This window comes from Biomphalaria glabrata, chromosome 2 (genome assembly GCF_947242115.1).
Source record: "Biomphalaria glabrata chromosome 2, xgBioGlab47.1, whole genome shotgun sequence".
NCBI lineage: Eukaryota > Metazoa > Mollusca > Gastropoda > Planorbidae > Biomphalaria > Biomphalaria glabrata.
In genome coordinates this window covers 30,524,559-30,537,404 of record NC_074712.1, presented here as the reverse complement: position 1 = coordinate 30,537,404, position 12,846 = coordinate 30,524,559, and the positions used below count along the sequence as shown (strand labels likewise).

The 12,846-nt window shown below is 39.9% G+C and overlaps 1 protein-coding gene across 5 annotated transcripts in view; it reads right to left on the bottom strand.

The window, feature by feature from the left end:
• LOC106077997 (netrin receptor UNC5C-like) overlaps positions 1-12,846 on the bottom strand; it is a 505,747-nt gene that overhangs the window by 243,505 nt on the left and 249,396 nt on the right. The gene's annotated exons all lie outside the window — the stretch shown is intronic.

The following is a 12,846-nucleotide window of genomic DNA, read 5'->3' as shown; positions in this document are numbered from 1 at the left end:
TCACCCCTCTGTTGTATTTTTTTTTTGTTCCTAAAAATCTATCTAGGCTCTACATATATACATGTGTAATAATAATTCAGTATGGGGAAATAATGTATACTTCATGAATTTAAAGACAAAGTAGGAAAGACCTCCAAAGCATAGGGATACTACTAGTAGAGTTCATGTATACACAAAAAAAAAGAATAGATAAGAAAATTGAAAACAAACCAAAACAAACACTTCACTTCATAAAGTTAAGACAAAAAAGTTTTAATCCAGGAACAACATTTGAGAAAGTTTGCATCCTGTCTATACAACAGATGGGGCTCTACTTTTCATAGGGACTTTAGTTGTAGGCTCTGTCTCCACATGTCTTCCACTGTCTTTCTAAAAGAACAAAACCTTTGAGACTATACCTTTGTATCACTCTTCTTTTCTAGTCTAGAGTTATATCCCTTTGAGTCCCATGCCTCACATATCGGTTCATGTTTTAAGTTTTGTCTGAAATTGTCATTAATGTCTATATAAATCGAATGATCCAATTATAGCCCCCTGACAAATGGCTTGAGGGTAGGGGCGAGTCGAGCCAGGGACATTAGCACAAGACGCACGAGGCCAGGCTTGTCCAAAAACAAAAAGATTATGGTTCTCCCGAGTGCTCACGTCCACTGACCCTCTAGTAAGTAGAAGGCTGGTCCATTCTCTTGGGGTGGGCGGGGTCGTGCTTCCTGTTTCCAAGATTATGTCATGTCCACTAGTCCGCATGCCGTAACTTTTTTTCAAGGATCTCGCCGGCTGGAGGGACAATGTCCCTTCATCTTCTGCATGTAGAAAATAAAATACTAATGTCTGTGCCTTAACAAACGCTTCCCAAACAAGCTGCTCCGGCAGACTTGTGTGCGTTAATAACCCTTACTAGGCCTGGGGTGGACCCCTAAGTGCCTGGACGCTTGGAGCATAGAAGAAGATAATTATGGCGATTAAACTGTGTTGGGGCTAACTGCTGGAGTAATGATGATATTGTTATATGACACCGCTGGCATTTGACATTTGCCTCACGAATCAGTAGAAAGATGACAAGGGGTTTGATTTGTAAGACAGTCCACATACTCTAAAGCAATGAAATAGTTGACAGTTGTGTGTTTATAGAACGTATTGAAATCTTTTGTAATTTAGTGCGTATGTTATTCATGTTTAAACACTGTTGATATCTGTGAGTATATGTCTTTGAATGTGTTGATATGAGAGGTTCGCTTGTATTTGTCACTATTGGTACTGTGGAACACTATTGGCACTGTGGAACACTATTGGTACTGTGGAACACTATTGGTACTGTGGAACACTATTGGTACTGTGGAACACTATTGGTACTGTGGAACTGAGACCAAACGTTACAGAAGGTCTGAACACTGACCAGCGAGTCCGCTACCTGTGGGCAGTGGAGACCAATAGCTCGTAGACACGTCGTGCAAACTTGTGACGTGGCATAGACAAACTAGGCAGCCGCCTTGGCCCTCCGATTATCTAAGGACGGCCCTGGTTGGTCTACTAAATTAAAATCTTAGAATATGGCGGCTGCCTGGTCCGGGAGGTTTTTAAGAATGTGATATAAAAAGAAAAGAAACGTACAGGCATATATTATAACACAATACCCAGAGCTTGTGTATAACACTGTATTTGTCATGGCGCCTCACAGTTTGAGAAAAGCTGACTTATGTGATCTACAAAAAAACAAAAAAAAAACAAAAAAAAAAAGATTACAAAGAGAGTTTGTGTGGAAACAAACTAAGAAGCGACCCCTCAAGTGGCCCACCCAGGCCAGTAACAAGACAGGTATCCATATGTCCAGCACGAATATCAGAAATGAGAAGCCATGAAGTACAAACTATTGGCGATAAACTCTAAAAACCAAATAGCTTAAGTAAGTTAAATACATTTTTGTTATCACTGAAAGGTACCCTTTATTTCATCCAAAGACTAAACCGATAGTCCCAGCCACTGTGTAAATAAATTAGTCTAAAAGTCGGCATTGAAATTGTCACCATTGGTTGACTGCCCTGACTGGAGTGTAAACATGCGGTGATAGGAAGCAAGTGAAGCAGTTCAAGAATACCACGTGACTTCCAGCAGACGATATTATAGTTGGGGCAAATGATGCGTTTTTGTTTTGTTTTAAAAGAGAGATAGCATAATTAGTGACGTTCCATTGTGTTGGTCTCCTCCCCATCCCCAACTCCTTTATTTTCTTTCATTGTAGGTAACAGGTTTCAAATCCTATGCTAGAAAGAAAGCGATTCTTGTCTATCTATCTAATCTATCTATCTATCTATCTATCTATCTATCTATCTATCTATCTATCTATCTATCTATCTATCTATCTATCTATCTATCTATCTATCTATCTATCTATCTATCTAGCTATTAGAGCATGGAATGGGTTGCCTGAGCTAGCCAGGAAAACCAGTGACTTGGCAGAATTTAAGTCATTGGTTAATATGCATGACTAAATGCATGACGCGTAGGACGTAATCATCTTCTTTTTTGAAGTAACGTCTGTATTATATAAGATAAGATCTATCTATCTATCTATCTATCATTTATCTATCTATCTATCTATCTATCTATCTATCTATCTATCTATCTATCTTTCTATCTATCTATCTTTCTATCTATCTATCTATCTATCTATCTATCTATCTATCTATCTATCTATCTATCTATCTATCTATCTATCTATCTATCTATCTATCTATCTATCTATCTATCATTTATCTATCTATCTATCTATCTATCTATCTATCTATCTATCTATCTATCTATCTATCTATCTATCTATCTATCTATCTATCTATCTATCTATCTATCTATCTATCTATCTATCACTTATCTATCTATCTATCTATCTATCTATCTATCTATCTATCTATCTATCTATCTATCTATCTATCTATCTATCTATCTATCTATCTATCTATCTATCTATCTATCTATCTATTTATTTATTTATTTATACATTTTAGTTCGGATTTAACTACAGCTAGTCCACTAGCTACTACAGCCATGGCATCACGCTGTGAAAACTGGCGCACATGTTGCTATGGGCACAACATGGCCTAAATTGTGCCGATGTGCCAAAACTCAAACTCAGGTTGCTGAGGAAAATAGAAGAACGCTGGCAGAAGAAAAATGCCAAAGAAAAGCAAGGCCAATGACACTAGCTCCAGTTGGAATAACCTGGCCAGTGTGCAGCCGAACATTCCGGGCTCACATAGGTCTCACCAGCCACACGAGGAGGCATAAAACCCCAATGCAAAGCCCTCAGCCCCCTGGATGACAATGTGGTCATTATCGAACAACGATGGACGAACTTGACACTCTATGTATTACAACCTGTCCGCTATGTATTAGAACCTGTCCACTGTGTAGATACAACCTGTCCGCTGTGTATTACAACCTGTCCGCTATGCATTACAACCTGTCCGCAATGTAGTAGAACCTGTCCGCTAGGTACTAGATCTACCACCAGTCCACCAAGTAACCCAACGCAATTCTTTACGATAGTCATTGTGACCATGACCAAGCACCCCCCCCTCATAGATGTAAATATAATCCCTCTTCCAATGCGCACACACACACACACACACACAAACAAACACACACACACACACACACACACACACACACATTAAGAAATGCTGCATTTAAAAGTACCAGACATTGAATATATCCCAAACTTTTTAGAAAGCTTATATTAACTCATTCCGTCTGTCTTTCTGTCTGTCCGTATGGTAAAATATTTGTACACGTTATCTCTCCAACATCCAATCTCAGATCAAGATGACATTTTGCACAGTTATTTCTTTTACCTAACAGCATAAGAATCAATTTAAAAAAATCATTAATTGGTAATTAATCATTTTGTTTGGTATCTGGAACAAGGGAAATAAATTGTACTTGACTAGTTTGGTGGTATAAGCTGAATTAGTCCCCTATATAGGTCGCCGCTTAAAAGTTTGTAGCTAATAATAGATAACTATAAAAACTTCTACTAATATAAGCACTTCGCTAGTGGTAGAGTGTCAGCTTAAGGAGGTTTAAGCACTAAATTCGAACTCAGGTCGTTCCCCCCTTTTTTTTTCTTTTTTCTAAAAGCATTTAAAAAGCGATCTCCCAGATACCCCCCCCCCCGGTCCTTTTCCCAACTGGCCCAAGGCTAGGAATAGAATCCCAGCGTATTGAGACAGCTAAAAGCAAGAAATAGCGCTTAACCAAACCAATTGTTAAAATATTTCTAATCGAACATATGTATTATTGTTAGTCTTGATCTATCTCAAATAATGCATACAACTGCTCTTAGTACTTAGTAGAAGCTTTAGTGCTTTTTTCTCGTGTGTGTGTTTTTTTTTTGTTTTTTTTTGCACCTCTATTAGACTGTTTCGTTGACAAACTAGGTCAAGACTTGGTCTGCTCTCTGAGGAGTTTAAGTATCACCTAATCACAAAACGTAACTCTCATGCACTACGTCTATATAAGTGTTGACTTCCCAGAAAGTAGCGCAGCATCACAAAGTACTAAAGGACTATTGGACTCGCTAGACTACACCAGGACAAGCACGAGATCATAAATGTCACTGAGACCTGACTGACGAGCTCTTGGTACTAAACCATAGGTAACGAGAATACATGTAAAGTCCGTACACCCTTTCAACACCCACCCCCTCCCCACTGCACCCCAACATTCCCAGGTTTGTGTACCGGCAATCAACACAAGTATAAACGCAACTATAAACTTTATTGTCTCACGGAGCTCCCCCCCCTCCCTTCCCCCGATCCACTCACAGCAGACGTTGGTTGCCTGATGGCGCGCGATTCATTCCTGCGGGTACCTGAGGGCACTCTGACATACCAAGTAACAAGACCTACGCTGGGGTTAATGAGGTCATGGTTATTATGACATGGGGCAACATTGGGGGTGGTCTGGCGGTAGACATCGTAAATATTATGTTCATTTCTTGGAGTCCCATCCCTAGCTTTTCATATTTGGAGCATGAAACAGTTTGAAAATATAAACAAATCTGATTTACTTATGACTAAGAAGTTTATAGTCTTCAATCAAATAGCAAATGCAATATGCTAGGAAAAAACACAACTAATATATCAACAAAATTCTAAAGGAAAACCGCAGACGAAGCTTTGGATGTATTTACAGTGAAGAGATTGACTGCAGATTCGGAAAAAGAAAGCTGCAGGTGATAAGGCTAAGCTTTCACTCATTAAGAAAAATCATACTGGTTTAGATAAAATCATACTGGGTTAGATGAAATCATACTGGTTTAGATGAAATCATACTGGTTTAGATAAAATCATACTGGTTTAGATGAAATCATACTGGTTTAGATAAAATCATACTGGTTTAGATGAAATCATACTGGTTTAGATGAAATCATACTGGTTTAGATAAAATCATACTGGGTTAGATGAAATCATACTGGTTTAGATGAAATCATACTGGTTTAGATGAAATCATACTGGTTTAGATAAAATCATACTGGTTTAGATGAAATCATACTGGTTTAGATGAAATCATACTGGTTTAGATAAAATCATACTGGTTTAGATGAAATCATACTGGTTTAGATAAAATCATACTGGGTTAGATGAAATCATACTGGTTTAGATGAAATCATACTGGTTTAGATGAAATCATACTGGTTTAGATAAAATCATACTGGTTTAGATGAAATCATACTGGTTTAGATGAAATCATACTGGTTTAGATGAAATCATACTGGTTTAGATGAAATCATACTGGTTTAGATGAAATCATACTGGTTTAGATGAAATCATACTGGTTTAGATGAAATCATACTGGTTTAGATGAAATCATACTGGTTTAGATGAAATCATACTGGTTTAGATGAAATCATACTGGTTTAGATGAAATCATACTGGTTTAGATGAAATCATACTGGTTTAGATGAAATCATACTGGTTTAGATGAAATCATACTGGTTTAGATGAAATCATACTGGTTTAGATGAAATCATACTGGTTTAGATGAAATCATACTGGTTTAGATGAAATCATACTGGTTTAGATGAAATCATACTGGTTTAGATGAAATCATACTGGTTTAGATGAAATCATACTGGTTTAGATGAAATCATACTGGTTTAGATGAAATCATACTGGTTTAGATGAAATCATACTGGTTTAGATAAAATCATACTGGTTTAGATGAAATCATACTGGTTTAGATAAAATCATACTGGTTTAGATAAGATTATAAATGGTTTAGATAGAACCATACTGGTTTAGATAAAAAAAAATACTGGTTTAGATGAAATCATACTGGTTTAGATAAAATCATACTGGTTTAGATGAAATCATACTGGTTTAGATAAAATCATACTGGTTTAGATAAGATTATAACTGGTTTAGATAAAACCATTGACACACAAACGAATCAAGTTGGATGAGATGTAGCAATGACCATCAATAAGTATCACTCTGGTTGAAATGTAGCTATGACCATCAAGAAGTATCACTTTTATTGAAATGGGCAATGACCACACCGATTGAAGTGGACTAGACATACTACCTACACTCATGTGACTTGCAATGTCGTTGTGCTACATTTAACAACGAGCAAGTCGACGCCTTCGGAAAGTCTTCAAGTGTCCAAGTGAAGCTCCTAGGAAATAGTTAACATTTTGTTTCCCAGACAAAACAAAAAATTGACTTTGAGGCTACGTTCAGAGTGATGACGTGTGACTTAGAAACTATTAATGTCAAGACAACCTAAATATTAATGCATTTATTGAATTCACCCAACAAACATTTTCTTGAATCAAAACTCTTTGGATATAAAAATAAAAGAAACTGTCAACCAATCAAAGAGCTTCCTTATATGATAATGCTCATGTTTTTTGTTGTATAGGAGAGTTTAAATGCAGCCGAGGCAAGCAGACTTCAGAAAGTAAAGGAGCAAGCCAGAATAGAAAAGGATCTTCAGATTTATTAAAATTGCCGTCTTGTATGGACAAGACATTAGAACAAAAATGCTTGGTGTCTTATAGAAGCCCTAAGGGAATTGTATTCTTGAAATTTTAGACATTAAACCTAACTCTGACCATAACCAACAAATGACGAACTTTTTACTAGAACTCTGCAGCTCTACTATACAATACTAATAATAGTCCACTATTACGACTTTGAGAGTAGAGCTGCAGAGTTATAGACTCTCAAAGAGTCGTAATAGTGGAATATTAATAGAGACCTCAATTTCTCTTTCTCTCTCTCACTCTGTCTCTCTATCTCTGTGTCTCTCTCACTTTCACTCTCTCTCTCTCTTCCTCAAGAAGTATGCAGTGAACATCTCCCCACAACACCAGCAACACAGTTGGGAATGTACATGCCCCACAACACCAGCAACACAGTTGGCAATGTACATGCCCCACAACATCAGCAACACAGTTGGCAATGTACATGCCCCACAACATCAGCAACACAGTTAGCAATGTACATGCCCCAGAACATCAGCAACACAATTGGCAATGTACATGCCCCACAACATCAGCAGCACAGTTGGGAATGTACATGCCCCACAACATCAGCAACACAGTTGGCAATGTACATGCCCCACAACATCAGCAACACAGTTGGCAATGTACATGCCCCACAACATCAGCAGCACAGTTGGGAATGTACATGCCCCACAACATCAGCAACACAGTTGGGAATGTACATGCCCCACAACATCAGCAACACAGTTGGCAATGTACATGCCCCGCGACATCAGCAACACAGTTGGCAATGTACATGCCCCGCGACATCAGCAACACAGTTGGCAATGTACATGCCCCACAACATCAGCAGCACAGTTGGGAATGTACATGCCCCGCGACATCAGCAACACAGTTGGGAATGTACATGCCCCACAACATCAGCAACACAGTTGGCAATGTACATGCCCCACAACATCAGCAACACAGTTGGCAATGTACATGCCCCGCGACATCAGCAACACAGTTGGCAATGTACATGCCCCACAACATCAGCAACACAGTTGGGAATGTACATGCCCCACAACATCAGCAACACAGTTGGCAATGTACATGCCCCGCGACATCAGCAACACAGTTGGCAATGTACATGCCCCGCGACATCAGCAACACAGTTGGCAATGTACATGCCCCACAACATCAGCAACACAGTTGGCAATGTACATGCCCCGCGACATCAGCAACACAGTTGGCAATGTACATGCCCCACAACATCAGCAACACAGTTGGCAATGTACATGCCCCGCGACATCAGCAACACAGTTGGCAATGTACATGCCCCACAACATCAGCAACACAGTTGGCAATCTACATGCCCCGCGACATCAGCAACACAGTTGGCAATGTACATGCCCCACAACATCAGCAACACAGTTGGCAATGTACATGCCCCGCGACATCAGCAACACAGTTGGCAATGTACATGCCCCGCGACATCAGCAACACAGTTGGCAATGTACATGCCCCACAACATCAGCAACACAGTTGGGAATGTACATGCCCCGCGACATCAGCAACACAGTTGGCAATGTACATGCCCCGCGACATCAGCAACACAGTTGGCAATGTACATGCCCCGCGACATCAGCAACACAGTTGGCAATGTACATGCCCCGCGACATCAGCAACACACAGTTGGGAATGTACATGCCCCGCGACATCAGCAACACAGTTGGCAATGTACATGCCCCGCGACATCAGCAACACAGTTGGGAATGTACATGCCCCGCGACATCAGCAACACAGTTGGGAATGTACATGCCCCGCGACATCAGCAACACAGTTGGGAATGTACATGCCCCGCGACATCAGCAACACAGTTGGCAATGTACATGCCCCGCGACATCAGCAACACAGTTGGGAATGTACATGCCCCGCGACACCAGCAACACAGTTGGGAATGTACATGCCCCGCGACACCAGCAACACAGTTGGGAATGTACATGCCCCGCGACACCAGCAACACAGTTGGGAATGTACATGCCCCACAACATCAGCAACACAGTTGGGAATGTACATGCCCCACAACATCAGCAACACAGTTGGCAATGTACATGCCCCGCGACATCAGCAACACAGTTGGGAATGTACATGCCCCGCGACATCAGCAACACAGTTGGGAATGTACATGCCCCGCGACACCAGCAACACAGTTGGGAATGTACATGCCCCGCGACACCAGCAACACAGTTGGGAATGTACATGCCCCGCGACACCAGCAACACAGTTGGGAATGTACATGCCCCGCGACACCAGCAACACAGTTGGGAATGTACATGCCCCGCGACACCAGCAACACAGTTGGGAATGTACATGCCCCGCGACACCAGCAACACAGTTGGGAATGTACATGCCCCGCGACATCCGGTGTTTTTGGTTGTTCCTATTTCTCAGTGGGCGGCAAACAGACCTGTATGTCATTGAGATACCATTGTCATGACTAACGTCACGTTTTCCCCCAAGACGTCATATCTGTTTGGTCACTGACGAATGTCTGAGTTTTCTCGCCCTTTAAGTTGCACATACAACCTACTTCCTGCCGTGCCTACATAACACAGGTAACACTTCCTGTCTGTTACGACATGAATCTACGTGTTCCACCTTTTCATCCCTCTCCCTCTCTGTCTCTCTTGCACTGTCTCTCTCTGCCTCTCCCCTCTCTCTGCCTCTCTCCCTCTTCATATCCCTCCCCTCACTCTCTCCCTCTGTGTGTCTCTGCCTCTCTTCCCCTCTCCTCTCTCTCCCTCTCCTTCTCGCTGTCTCTGTCTCTCCCTAGTCTCTCTCTCTCTCTCTCTCTCTGTGAATGCTCTCCTATCCCCAGTATTACGAATACCAAGTACCACAGAGTCTCTAGTTTACTTCTGACATTCGCCCTTTCTTGTTTGTTGGTTTGTTTGTTTGTTTACAGAGTGTATTTGTAAAAACTCCTAGTATCTAGGTTCTCTAGTCATACATTGTTGATAGCATGGCTGGTAGACCAAAATCTCACAACTGAACAAGTCATTCTGATAATAAGCAAAACGAAACATTACAAAAATAAATAACTTTTGAAATTTTTAATCTTAAATTTACTTTGAACAGAATTTTTAACTATAGCAAAACTCACAATTAGCTATGGCTTTATGTTGTTTTATTTTCGGTTTATATTGTAAAACCAAAACATTATAATGAAAGTCAAAACTAAATTGATGATCATAACTGTTAATATAATTTTCTACCATTGAATTCTATCACGTGATACACGTCTGCTGTTGAAAACAATCTCCTCATTTCTGATTGGTTGACACTAACTCGTTCAAAATTAATGTTTCATGAAATTAAGTCTTAGACCTACCACGAAAACTGTTGTTCTTTTTTTTCCCCCCTAAATATTTAATTTCTTCATGATTATTCAAAAGTGAACCATCGAGATACATCTACGCGTGAATTTATAGAGGCCAGTGCAAGTCGGAAAGGCTGAAAGAAAATGGGTAAAAACTTACAATTTGTTCTTTGGAATCATTCCTTTGTGTCTACTTCATACATACATAGTGTATTAAATAGTAGTAACCATATGCACTCATGACCCCTCATAAAGTAAAGAACAAGTTGAATGTAAGTGGGACATTGTGGGATACATTTCTTTGTCTTTTATTACCCAATAAACATATTATAACCTAAATGAAGTTGACGCAGTGCTCACTGGGTCATACCCCCTCTCTCCCCCCCCCCCCCAGCACATTACTGTCTCCTTACGTCACGGTAACACGCAGCAACACGAGACCAAACATGTAAGCCATAATTTACCCAAGTTTGGTTCCGTCTTGTAGCTAGAACTAAACAACGTCTCAGGCTAACTTCTGCTTTTGTCTTGCGGGAATTCCCGATGCATCTTCTTAAAAAAAACAAAAACATAAAATAAATTACCCGCGTCAAACAAAAAAATGGTAGTTGACGTTTCATCGTCTGTAAAGTTGTTCTTGTTCAGAAGCTACATCAGACATCTTTCTGACGCATACATTGACCTTCCCTTAGACAACTGTCTTGACAGGGTCCTTTGTTTGCGTTAATTATGCTCGAGCTCCAAAAGTGTGCAAATATTTTTCAATGGCGCTATCTTTCATATAGGCCTATTTTATACAGGAAAAAACTCTATTAATTTTAATTATTAGGAAGATATGAAAATGTAATCAAGTCTTCTCTTTAAGTCTTACCGCTTTGAAAAGAAAGGAAGCAGAAATGGAAATTAAAGAAGAGCAAGAACACAAAGAATAGAACAAACTATTTTCAGTCTCATGATGGCGTCATCAAAACGTGAGGCTCGGTTAACACCGGAAGTAGCAGTGTCTCTTGGACATGAGTGAGAGAAGCTTCAAAGGTAAGTCGGAGTAACAAGGCTGTAAGGAAGTTGCATTGATGATTCCGTGAACACCGCTTACAGCCAAACTGACAATGTATCGACTACTTTTATCTTTTTAGTTTTAGTTTCAAAATAAGAAAAGAGAGAATCGATTCGATTCCGATATATTTGGTATCGAAGGAATCGATGCTTTCCCCGTTGTTAAATATTTAACGTGGTATTTAAATACATTTTCTAACGTTGTCTGATTACCTGCTTAAAGTTAGTTCAAAGTCCGGAGTTCCTCTCTGAAACCAAAAATAAAATGTAATGACAAAGAGAAGACAAAGTGTTTAGAAAAAAAAAATTGTTTCAGATAATTTGGTCAAGAAATGTTTTTAACATACCTGAACTTCAAAAAAACAAAACAAAATTACGAACAGGGCTGAAAATCGTTATTTGAATTTTTTGGCAAATAAGATAATAAGCTGGATCCATTTTCCTTCTTTCTCCTCCATCTCTCTTACTCTCTCTCTCTTTCTCCTCTCTCTCTCCCATACCACATCATACACACACACACACACACACATATATATATATATATTCAGAGAGAGACAGAGAGAGAGAGAGAGAGAGAAGAGTGAGCAATAAAAAAAAGAGAAAGCCGAAGAGAAAGAGTGTAATGAAAAGAAAATGAAAGAGAGAAAAAGAGAAAGAGAGAAAGAAAGAGAGAAAAAAGAGAAAGAGGAAAAAAAGAATGAGAGAGAAATAGAGAGCAAGAGGAAAAGAAAGAAAGAGAGAAAAAGAGAGAAAGAGGAAGAAAATGAATACGAGAAAGAAAATGAATAAGAGAAAGAAAAGAGAGAAGGAGGAAGAGATAGAATTAGAGAGAAAAAGAGACAAAGAGGAAGAGAGAGAAAAGACAGAAGGAGGAAGAAAAAGAATACGAGAGAGAAAAGAGAGAAAGAGGAAGAGAAAGAGAGAGAAAAAGAAAGAAAAAGAAAGAAACAATTTAAGAAAGAGAAAACAACATTAGCCCCTCCCTATAACTTAACGAGACTGTATAAAACAATTTAAGAAAGAGAAAGAGAAAACAACATTAGCCCCTCCCTATAACTTAACGAGACTGTATAAAACAATTTTAAATGAACACTACAAACTATTCGAAAAAGAGGCAGATCGCGAAGCAGGCATGAAAAGAGATGAGAGACACAGGAGTAGTGAGACAGATGAAGACATGGACGCGAGAGAACAACACTATAACAACTGGGTCAAACTCTAATACGGCCTCTTTAGTTTCCTTTCCCCCCCCCCCCCCCTATTTGTTCCTACAACGCAACGAGCACGTGCATTCATGGCGACCGGCGCGTGGAGGACTACCAGTGTCAATACCGGCCCCGCCGACCCTTGCCTCCCTGCCCACCGGTCACATCTGTCCGGTCTCCGGCCTCCCTATTCATAGGGCCACCTTCCCCACACGCTC